The sequence below is a fragment of the Crocuta crocuta genome, unplaced genomic scaffold (assembly GCF_008692635.1).
Source record: "Crocuta crocuta isolate KB4526 unplaced genomic scaffold, BGI_CrCroc_1.0 scaffold1016, whole genome shotgun sequence".
NCBI lineage: Eukaryota > Metazoa > Chordata > Mammalia > Carnivora > Hyaenidae > Crocuta > Crocuta crocuta.
The window spans coordinates 505,396-517,868 of NW_027533328.1; positions in this window are offsets into that span (position 1 = coordinate 505,396).

The window sequence follows — 12,473 nt, forward strand, 5'->3', positions numbered from 1 at the left end:
ATCTATATAGAAAAACCACAGAATGAAATCATATGTAAGTACACAAAAACCCAATTATCTGGGGAGGGGGGAGTTTATATAACATTGTGGTAAAGATAAAAAAAATTCTCTAAATGCAAAATTTTCAAAATAAAGAAGTTGTATAAATATGCAAAGCTAGTAATGACAATGCAAAAATGCATAATTTGGTCTGTAAACTGGGAAGATACGTCTAGGAAAAATCAGCCAAGAATAGTTTTTCTATATTTAAATTATTAGGGGGAAAAAAGAAATTTGTTTTCTCTCTTGTAAGTGCCTATATAATATCCTGCAAACCTTAAAGTGTTTACTATTTATCTCTAGGCAGTAAACGTTTGCTGTCCCTAGGTCTAGAGTTTTTCAGTATTTCTGTATAACATATTACAATAGTTACTCAATTTTCTCCAGACAAAATAAATTCACCTTCCTACTAGCCAAGAAAATAAAGTGTCTAAATGTGCTTACTTTTGATGGTTTTGCGTAAAACATCATTTTTTTAGCATGTGGTTTATCAACACCCAAAATAGAAATATTGGTTAATTTTATTTTGCAAGCAAAATATAGGTTGGCCTTATTAATATATTTCTCAAATAAAATCTAACATTTCCTGAATATTGATTTACGAGATGTAGGATTAAATCATTTAATTAGCTGAGTTACAGCTGTCACACATTACTGGATGTCTTTTTATTAAAGGTTGAAAGAAAATCAAGCATGTCCTAGAACTGTCAACATAAAAAGTTTCCCCCTACAGAGTTCTTTGATTTTTATTTTGTTCCCCGTAAGAAAGTAGATACTTTGACTTTTTCTTCTTAGGCAAGGAATCAATAAATTGAAAATTGTTCTGACCACTGGTAGATTAGGTGATATCCGTGTGACTCCTGGGGTGTTTTATATCAGTCCTTGTTGGAAGATGTGACTCAGTGGGGTTTTATAACTATTTGTACAGGATATTCTTAACACACATACAAATATTTCCTTTGTGCACTTATGCTCTATTTATTTTAGTGCTCTATTTATCTAAATAATACAACTGTTACAGCATTTAGCAGATCCAAAGTGTACCCTCTAAATTTTCTTCAGATACATCACTCTCTGTAGGAAGCCAATTCATAAGCAATTTTCTTGTTTGTGCTTAAAAAGCCCAACTTTTTATATGCTTTTAGGTTTTTGTTGAAACGCTTGCTTTTCCTTGAAATAAAGTCTCCCTTAACATGAATTTCAAATTCCCATCTTTTTTTGGAACTTCAAAGTCCATTCAAAGTTAGCATACTTTGTGCCTTGAAGCCTTTATATGTGGGCATGAATAATATGCCAGAAGGCTATTATAGATTGTTTCCTTTCCTACTTATATTGCACCTTCACTCTATAAGGCACTCAGACTGCCATCAGGGGATCTCAGTGGGAACTATTTTAAGAAAAGATTAACAGGGAGTCTGGGTTTCCTTTATGACACTATACTTACTAACTCTTGGTTACCATTTTCCTACATTGATCCATTTATATTTTCAGTGTTTAATAAATCCAATCTCTAACATGTACTTTCATTCTGTTTTATGTCATCAGGCAGCCTTTATCTTATACCTGGTTCAACTATTTAAAAACTTCTATTCATAATAGATCATAATGATTTAGAACAGTTAGGGTTTATGCACCACTACTAAAAAAACAAGACCAAAAATTTCAGATAAGTTTTATACCTTTTATGAGATTGTCATGTTTCAATATTACATCAGTCAAACAAACATATACTAAAGTGTCCACTCTGGTGTCAGATAAAGGTGGGCAGTCACTGCATTAATAATAAAATCACACACACTTACATGTGTTGTGCACACAAATGGAATTCTGAATTGTGTATGAATCTCAGTTTTGAAAATTTTTTTTGATATTTGGTGTGATATGGAAGTTAGAACCATATGAAAAAAACCATTCAGATTTCACCAGGCCTTAGCTGGGACTTTATACGTTTCCCTACTGCAGTAGACCAAAATCAAGGTAAGAACACATAATGCAAATAAACTCTTATCTGATTTTCCTTTCCACTTATACTTAATTATGAAACAATATGATACATTGCCTATTCATTAGACTCAGTTTATATGATATCATAAGGTCTGTGAAATTATTTAAATGATTTTTAAAAATATTAATGTCAGATAAACTGATGAGCATTTTGTATTTCCTAAACTTCTTTGATTGGAGGGACATAATAAAACTATACCTTTAAAACTAGTATCAAATGGCCAACGATCTCCCATCGTAACATTTTACTCATGTTGTAACAATACATTTTTTTTTAAATATTTTCTATTTATTTCTAGGAGAGAGAGAGAGAGAGCGTGAGCAGAGGAGGGTCAGAGAGAGAGGGAGTCACAGACTGAAACAGGCTCCAGGCTCTGAGCTGGCAGTCAGCACAGAGCCCGATGCGGGGCTCGAACCCACGAACCGCGAGATCATGACCTAAGCGAAAGTCGGACGCTTAACCGACTAAGCCACCCAGGCGCCCCGTAACAATACATTTTTAACTCTAACTGTACTCTAAGTAACTCTGTGAACTTTCACATAACCATTAAAACAAGTTGTATATATCTTTATTCTTTTCTCTATTTGGTTGTTATTGTGGTTTTTAAATCTGTAAATTGCCCTAGGAAAGATAGATATAATAAAGAAAAATATATTTATAATTAAAAATTGTGTGAGTAAGCAACACATATAACATTTACTTGACAAAGCTCTGTGAATTAGGGAGATATTGTTAAGAAAGGGAATGAGAGACTTGAATCCTTGTACAAGGAGAATTTATTTAAAAAAACTAAGTAAAATATGTTACATGCCAATTTGGCTTTCAACATGATTAATAAAAATTGATTCTCATTTTATGTATTTGGCAAAAGGGAATAACATCTATTTGAGGGGTCTTTTAGATCCCTGGTATCTTGCTTTCCCTAAGAAATAATATAAATCAATGTGGAAAGAGAAGTGAAGCATGAAAAAAGTTCCAGTTCTTCATACTGGCATATGGACTTTCCCTGGTGATTTAATAAGGTTGGCAACTCTGCAAAGGACTTGCACATACAGGATCACCTGGGGAGTCATAGTTACTTGATGCAGCTAAAGCCAAATCTCCTATGTTGAATATACACATACCCAGATACCCCCACCACTATAACCACTGCTACCACATAACCTATAGCAATGTTATTAGATTTACTTATATATTTTATACAACACCTTGTGTTCCCTGAAGGAAAAGTGTTACAAAAAAGCAAAACCAAACATATATATAAAAACTGTGTTCTCGGGGCACCTGGGTGCCTCAGTCAGTTGAGCACCCTATTCTTGATTTTGGCTCAGGTCATGATCTCCCGGTTTCGGTTCCTGAGTTTAAGCCCCGCTGTAGACTGCTCTGACAGTGCAGAATCTGTTTGGAATTCTCTCTCCCTCTCTCTCTCTCTGCCCCTCCTCTCTCTCTCTCTCTCTCTCAAAATAAACAAACTTAAAAAAAATGGGTTCTCACAAAAAGAAAATATTGCTCTATAATTAAGAGTTTTTGTTTTCTTAGAATTACAAAATTCTTGAAAGAAGGAAAATGCAACATAAAACAGAAAGTGTGCAAAATCTTTCAAGTTTCTTATTACTTCTCAGCCACACATCCTTGGCAAGTCAAGATAAGTAGGTTCTATTATATAAATGTCTAAAAAGTGGAGAGAAACTGAAAAGGCTCCTGAGATATTAAATGGGGTGCCTAGACAACTCAAATATCATTTCAGCCAATAGTTTCTAAACCCACCCCAGAAAATCTTTCACATTAGCATTAGGCTGGGTGAAACGTCACTGCTGCATGTCTACACCTCATCCATCTATAGGTGATGATGCAAATAAAACAGCATGTTTTTGTATAAATTATCCCCTGGATCATCAAACTTGATGTCTTAGTTCCAATTCCCCGGTCTCAAGTGTTATAAATGCTGAATTACAGCCCTATTATTTACCGATAACAAAGGAGAACATAAGTGATCTCCAGAAGAAATGGCTCACACATAGAGTGCCCAGGTTCTTGAAAATCCACTAGTGATGGGAAAATGTTTCTGTTGCAGACACAAAAACAAAGTTGTTCATTTCCTTCAAGAGAATCCCATAGCAGCATCTATGTGCTGAAATGTGGGAAGAAGGAGAAAAAATTTTCCTCTTCCTTCTCCCCTCTCTGATGTCAGATTTTCCTGACACTTAGAATCCAGACATGGAGTAAGAAGCTATTAATAAAGGACTTCAGGAAGGGGATCATCCTTGTCCGGGCCACTGCCTTCAAGGTTAGTTACAAATCTTCCATTTTACTCCGGAAGCCTGAGAGCCATAAGGCTCTGAGTCACTGTCTTCTAAAACACCGCATAACTTTGAACTTCATTCAGTGTACTCTGAGGAAATATATCCTTGGGTACCACCCAATGAAGAAGATTCTGGTAGATTCTTATTAGGGGCAGCTTGGGTAACTCTGGAACAGATGGTAGTGGCTCATGTATTTTTGTTTTGTTAAATAACAGCTTGGTTGAGATATATTTTACATATCACATGATTTGCCCATTTAAAGCATTCAATTCAATAGTTTTTAGCATTTCTATCACTCCTAAAACCTTGAACCTGGCAGCAGTCACTCCCCATTTCCAGCAGCTTCCTTGCACCCCCACCCCAGCTCTAAGGCACTGATCTGTATAGATTAGCCTCTTCTGAACAGTTCATGCAAATGGAGTTATTCATGTATGGCCCTTTGTGACTGGCTTCTTTCATTTAGCATAATCTTTTCAAAGTTCATCGATGCTGTAATGTGAGTGAGTACTTCATTCTTTCTTATGATGGAGTAACATTCCACTGTGTGGATATATATTTTGTTTATCCATTCATCAGCTAATAGACATTTGAGTTGTTTCTACCTTTTGACCATTATGAATAAGGCTGTTATTTAACATTAGTGTATACAAGGTTTAAGACAGTATAATATTATTGAAAATATCTCTGTATTTATATTAGGAAATATGCAGTCTCTCTTAAATGCAGTATTTTCTAATGTTTCCTATAAGGAATTTATCATGTCACACTACACTGTCCCTATGGTTTTCTCTTTTGTTTTCTTTCTTTCTTTCTTTGTTTCTTTGTTTCTTTCTTTCTTTCTTTCTTTCCTTCCTTCTTTCCTTCCTTCTTTCTTCCTTTCTTTCTTCCTTTCTTTCTTTCTTTCTTTCCTTCTTTCTTTCCTTCTTTCTTTCCTTCTTTCTTTCCTTCTTTTTTCTTTCTTTCCTTCTTTCCTTCTTTCTTTCTTTCTTTCTTTCTTTCTTCTTTCTTCTTCCTTCCTTCCTTCTTTCCTTCTTTCTTTTGTCTCCTCTTGAGGAAATTTTAAGACCTGTTTATTCTGTCTCTCGACTGCTGTGTTTAAATAAAGCATTCTGTGATTAATGAGCTCTTGGTTAAGCTATTTAATCTAATTAAAATATTAAGAAATATGTAGTTTTAAAAGGGCAGACTGCATAAATTCTAGGAGCTCCACTCATTATATATGTTGGCCCTAAGAGTATTGTAATTTTTCATGTTGCACATTGTCAAGAGTTCTATTAATCACATGGGACATGTGGGGAAGGAAACAGTTGGCCTCAGTGATCTACATTTTTAGCAGTGTGGAAGATGCTGAGTTTGACATTTGCAGAATCACTTTACATCTAGTATATATTTAGTGAGTACTTGCTGAATATAAAACAAAATTCCGTGGGATGGTGTATTTGTACTTGATAAATCAAATGTGATCCCTGACCTCGTATGGTGGTATGTTACATTGCCACAACCAGGCCTGCGTAAAACTGAGAGAGCAGCTGATTGTTAGGGAGAAAGGAAGAAGTAGGAGTGTGTTGAGTATTGCAGTATTCAGGTTCATTATTATAAACGTGGTATGCAGCCTGAGAAAACAGTTAGTATTCTGTATTTCCTAAACTTATTTGTCCATATGCCTCTATGGGGAAGAGTAATTTTTCATTATCAGCCTTGTTTTGAAAATGGTAAAAAAATACACACACACAAACACACACACACACACACGTATTTCTCCTTCTCCTTTGATGGTTAAGTTTTTCTCCTCTCTTCTCCTTCTTCATTTTATCCTTCTTCTCTTCCTTCTTCTTAATTCTTGCTAAGCATATGTTTCAAGGGAGAAGGTTATCTTGTGTTGGATGATAAAAGAGAATGTTGGATATATGAAGCTTTTAAAAAATCCCATCCTAGAAATGTGATCAATGCAGAGGAGTCCTTAGTGGTTTAGAGAAATCCTATAGGGGTTTGAATTCTTACTTGGATGGCCAGAGGATCATTCAAAACAATATATAGGCAATTGTCTGTGTAGTGAACACTAAGGATATTTAACTTAGGAAATACTGATGTCTAGGAAATAAAAGTCCATAACAAAAGAGATCATACAGACAGGGTGGAATATAAAAACACTGCTGACCAGAATGTCCATTTTCATTTGAAATTTTCTAACTATTCTGTTTTTTATACATGTTGCCCAGAATCTTTATGACTTGCAAGGATTGCATGTCCTTTTAGAACGATAACATTGCATGGAGCTAGTACAACTACCTAAGAAATATTCTAGGATTTGTGAACATGTTTTTGATTATTATCATGGGGAAGATAATATTGCTAGACACCTTGAAATGATCATGGTGGACTATCTTAAAGAAGAATTGTCAATCATGTGTGTGAAAATGTTGCTTAAGAAGACTAGAAAGATAAAAATAATTCATATTTAAAACTAAGGGTTAAAATTAAGGGTAGCTTGCACTTGATTTTGTTCAATTTGTACTTTGAGTTTATGACTATTTTGTAGAGTTCTATCATGAACAAAAATAATGTTCATCATATTCAAATCATCAGAACAGCACACCTGTCTGCACTGGTGGCTGTAGCCTTAGGTGTAAGCATTTCCCTATGTCGTTATATTTTCTATTGTAGTATACTTGAGCAGTTGCTTATTAGAATTTATATTGTTTTACTTTCAATTACCTTCCATCCATATAGTTTTTATTTTGCTAGCACAGTGTTATATTGATGTGGATTTTTTTGAAATTATTTGTACAAGTTTATTATGGTATTTATGACTCTTATTTCAGGATAGAAAAAGGATGTTATAAAAATACTATATAGGGGCGCCTGGGTGGCTTAGTCGGTTAAGCGTCCGACTTTCGCTTGGGTCATGATCTTGCGGTTNTTACAGGGTTGAAAAGTGTTACCTGTGGAGAGATTTAAAAAAAAATCCTTGCCTCTCTCATGTTCCACAGGTATCACAGACTGACAGGGATCACCTATTAACTCAAGCTCTCATTTATAGAGGACTCTTGAGTCCTGCAAAGATTCTTACTTTTTTCCCCCCAGTGATGACATAGCAAGTTAGGGTTGTGAGAAGAATAGAAACTATCTCTTAAATTTAGAGTTTTCAACTTAAATAGAAAGACACAAGCCATTGCAGATGAGAAACTTGCTTTACAGATGAAGAACTGGGGCTAGAGAAACTTGCCTAAATGGAGTTATATGTAATTTACACTCCTGACCAGGTGGTATAGTTTGATGTTTCACTACAGTAGGTCTTTATGCTTTTGTACATTTTTTTCTGCTCTATATTATGTGCTGGTAATGCCAAAAATACCCATGATTACTATGCGAAGTCAAAGGCATAATAATTGTTATTACAGTTATTAGCTTTAAAGATTTTGATTTACATTCATAAGTACATAATAAACCCTACGAGTCACACATAAAACAAGCTGGAAATGATTTTCAAACATGTGATCAAGTTAAACACACATTACTGTGTTCTGATCAAAGAACTGAAGTATCAAATAAATACCAAACAAAAGTGGAAATCATGTGTTAATTTATAAAGGGTAAAATAATTTTACATATATTATCGTTTTATTTGGATTTGATTTCTAAAACTGCAGTTTATTTTCTAATGCTGTTATAGTTATTATGAATTGAACCAAATTAGATGCACCTGCTATTTATATCATGTTGCTGAATTAAAGCAATAGTAACATTTTTTTGTTGAAGTGGCAGTGTTTTCCTTATTTCTTATTTTAAAAGGTGAAAGTCACTACACTTATAATTGAATAGTGGCAGCAGAAAGTAGGGAGAAGATTTATGTGTTTTCAAGCAGAGGAAAACTATGAATAGAAAAATTTGGCTCAGTTCCATAATAGATTTCCAATTTTTTACCTGATTAGCTGTGAGATAATTCTAAATGGGAGTGATGAGTACCTTACCTTCTAAAATAGACCAGAAAATGCTGATGAAATCCTTTATTCTTATTGTCAATATCAATGCAAATAAGGAAACAAAAGTTTTCTTTTTTCTCTTGTGAAGTACATAGAGCAAATAAAGGAATTTTAAAATATTCTATGAAGATACATACATAAACAATTTAAGGAATGAAATACTTTTTGGATTTGTTAGTTTTCATTGTATGCATTTGAAATAGCCCCAAAGACATTGGAGTCTTTCAAACATCTATGAAATGAGGATATTGAACTTTTCATTCCAAAGAGTGAATTATTATATTTAAATGCAATTGTACTGTTTTAATTGTTTTAACTTACAAATACCATTTATTGACTCCTTCCAAAAAGAAAGAATATGTATATGTATATGTATATGTATATGTATATGTATATACATACATATTTTTTTCTTATTCTGGCTGTTAGTAAAACAAACACAAAATCTTGCCTGCTAGTATAGTAGCTCTGGATATTATGTATAAAACAAACCAAGAAGACACAGAAAGGTGGCAAGAAGAAGATAGAAAAACTAGTGACCTCTGGACAGAAAACCAGCATGGTTTTAAATTTCCTAACTTCCCCCCCACCCCGATTTAACCTGAATAGGTGCTGGAGAATCCATTACCCTGGAAATGTCAATAGATACAGACCAAAAAAGGCTCAACAGAAGCATTTCCTTCATAGCCAAAGGGCCAGGAAATGAGAAACTTAGCAAGACAGAAAACCTTTAGAAAAATAACTGCTCCATTACACCCAAATGCCAAAGCAAAACTATTGTGGGCTCCCAAAGCATCAGTGGCTAAGTAGAGAACATGGACTTTTCTACTCTGGCTAGGCAAGAGTTACTTGCCAACCTCTCATCCTACTAGAAAAGTATCAAAGACTGAATAGGGAGTCTGGACTTTCCAGTCTCCACCTAGAACACCTCTCCCTCATATTTTTGTCAGAGAAGATCACATTAGGGAGTACTAATAAGGCATTCCTACTCTCCAAGCCCTGAGGTATCAGTGGAGGGGCTAATGGGGAACTGAAAACCCCATTCACATCCAGCAATGATGAAGTGTTCCTCCTACTCCTAGTGGAAGCTGAGTGGTAAAGTTGGGCTTCTTTCCCCACTGGGCAGCAACTAAATGCTATTCTCTTTCTCTGCCTGAGTGGGGTCAGAGAATGCCATCTAAAATAGAAAGTTTAGGGGCACCTGGGTGGCTCAGTTGGTTAAGCGTCTGACTTCAGCTCAGGTCATGATCTCATAGTTCATGGATTCGAGTCCCACATCGGGCTCTCGGCTGATGGCTAGCTCAGAGCCTGGAGCCTGCTTCAGATTCTGTATCTCCCTCTCTCTCTGACCATCCCCTGCTCACGCTCTCTCTCTCTCTCTCTCAGAAATAAATAAAACATTAAATAATAAAATAAAATAGAAAGTTTAAGTAAAATCCAGAGGCACATGGCATTATACCTACATGCCCAGATTTCAAAAAGAAAAATCACTCATCACACTAGGAACCAGAAAGATCTCAAACTTAACAGAAAAAGGCCATAGTTGCCAATGCCAAGATGGTAGAGATATTAGAATTATCAGAGAAAGATGTTTTTAAGAAATCAAAAATCCTTTGACCGGCTATCATGAATGTACTTAAAATGAATGAAAAAATGCTCAGTCTCAGTAGAAACAGCAAACAAAAACCACAGATGATGTTAGCAAAGAGATGGAAGACACAACAGAACCAAATGGAAATTTTAGAACTGAAAAATACAATATCAACAAATAGCTCAGTGGATGGACTGAACAGGAGAATGGAAAGGGACTGGAAAAATAATTAAATTAAAAATAGATCAGTAGAAACTATCTAATCAGTGCAAGAAAAACAACACCAAAAAAACCCCAAATAAATAAAAACAACATAAAAACAGAGCCTCAGATACTTGTTGGACTATAACTAAAGATCTCATATTGGAGTCATAGAAGCATAGGGAGGAGTAGAGCAAGAGAATGGGGCTGAACAGTCACTAAAATTATAATGACTCAAAATATCCTAAGGTTGACAAAAGTTTTAAAATTACAGATTCAAAGCTGAGCAAATCCCAAGCAGAACATGCTATCTTAAGAAACTCCATTTATATAACATTCTTGAATCAGGATAAAATTATAGAAAAAGAGAAGAGATAGTGGGGTCCAGGGCTATAAAGGGGTAGGATCTAAGTGGAAGTTGGTGGGGGCACCTGCATGGCTCAGTCAGTTAAGCATCCAACTTTGGCTCAGGACATGATCTTACAGTTTATGAGTTCGAGCCCCATGTTGGACTCTGTGCTGACAGCTGGAAGCCTGGAGTCGGCTTCCGATTCTATGTCTCCTTCTCTCTCTGTCCCTCCCCCGCTCATGCTCTTGCGCGCGCGCTCTCTCTCTCTTTTCTCTCTCTCCCAAAAAATAAATAAACATAAACAAAATTTAAGAGGAAGTGGGTGAATCTATAAATGACAACATGAAAGATTTTTGTGATGATGTAAACGTTCATCTAGACTGCATGTGTCAATGTCCGTATCATGGTTTTGATATTTTACTAGTTTCCCAAGATGTTACCATTGAGGGAAACTGAGCGAAGAGTATATACTAAATCACTCTATGTAATTTCCAACAACTGCATGTGAATCTACAATTGTCTCAAAAAGTTTAATTAAAAAATATAACATTTAATTGCTTATAATAAAATATTCACTGTCATTTCCTCTCCTGAAAATTTTGGTATCAGTCTTAAAATCTAAGTTTCATAAATTTTAGTTTCCTCACAGTTTTGAATTTTTACTATATATTTTTTTGGTTCTGGTTAAATATTTTATTTCAACCAATTTGATTTTTATAATTCCTTAATTTTCATTTTGAGATGAACTGGAAAGAGCTGAGCTGCCAGGTATAGTAGTAAATTACAACAACAAACAAGAATGAATCCTCAATCATCTTGTCCCATAGTGTGAGCAGGGGGCTAAACTGAAGAACATGTCAGCTCTCCCAGTGTCCATGTTTTCCCTTTGGAACAGCATCAAGCAAGGGTCAGGTGGGTCACCACAGACAAAGGGAACTTTTCATGGCCAGGAGGCACCTACTGGCCAGTGGGGAGAGAGAGAGATAAGGGTTAGGACTAGAAAATTACTGAACATCCACTCAGTTAGTGGAGAAAAATGTCTCCCAGATTCCCTTCAGTTCCCACCATAAGGAGGTCTCAGCAGAATTCCCTAAGGAATGCAGATGAACATTAGACCATGATTGGCTGGAGACCTTGAATCCCTGACTGCCATTCCTTTCAGAGACAGCAGTGCAAAGCTATGCACAAGTTGGGGCACCTTTGCCCCAGAAACTACCAGGTGAAGCCTCGGTAATTGTCTCTGTTCAGACCTGAAAAAACCCACACAAGATTTTAGCTCTTACTTATTAACCTATATAATTCTTTGTCTTTTTTTTCTACTTGATATTGAAAGGATATCATCATTGTTTTTATTAATTTGGTTAAATAGTTTCTATGAGACACTTATTTAATGTGGACAACTCCAGCTCATCCAAATTGAAGAAAAGAAATGACTTGAAGCTTTCATGTTTGCTTTCCACTTTCTCTGGGCCTAGAGGAGTTGAGAGGCAGAATGTGAAAGCCTAAGAGGACAGGGGCGCCTGGGTGGCTCAGTAGGTTAAGCATTCTACTTCAGCTCAGCTCATGATGTCTCTGTCCGCGGGTTCAAGCCCCACATCAGGTTCTGTGCTTACAGCTCAGAGCCTGGAGCCTGTTATAGATTCTGTGTCTCCTCTCTCTGCTCCTCTCCTACTCATGTTCTGTCTCTCTTTCAAAAGTAAATTAACATAAAAAATTTTTTAAAAAGAAGCATTTAAAAAAAAAGCCGAAGAGAACAAAACCAAGCTGACTTCAAATGAAAAGTTTGAATCGAGTTTTTATTATCAGAAGCTTTGAGTCAAATGTAAATCATCCCATTTAAGAAAAAAAAACCTTGTAAAATGGAAACCGTTCTAATTGATATGGGATTTTATTTATTTAATAAAGCTACAGTAACCTATTCAAATATGTTTAAATTTTCTTCCAAAATAATAAATTTTCTTGTAAAATAATAATTCTTGTCTGTTAACTCGGTTTCCAACTC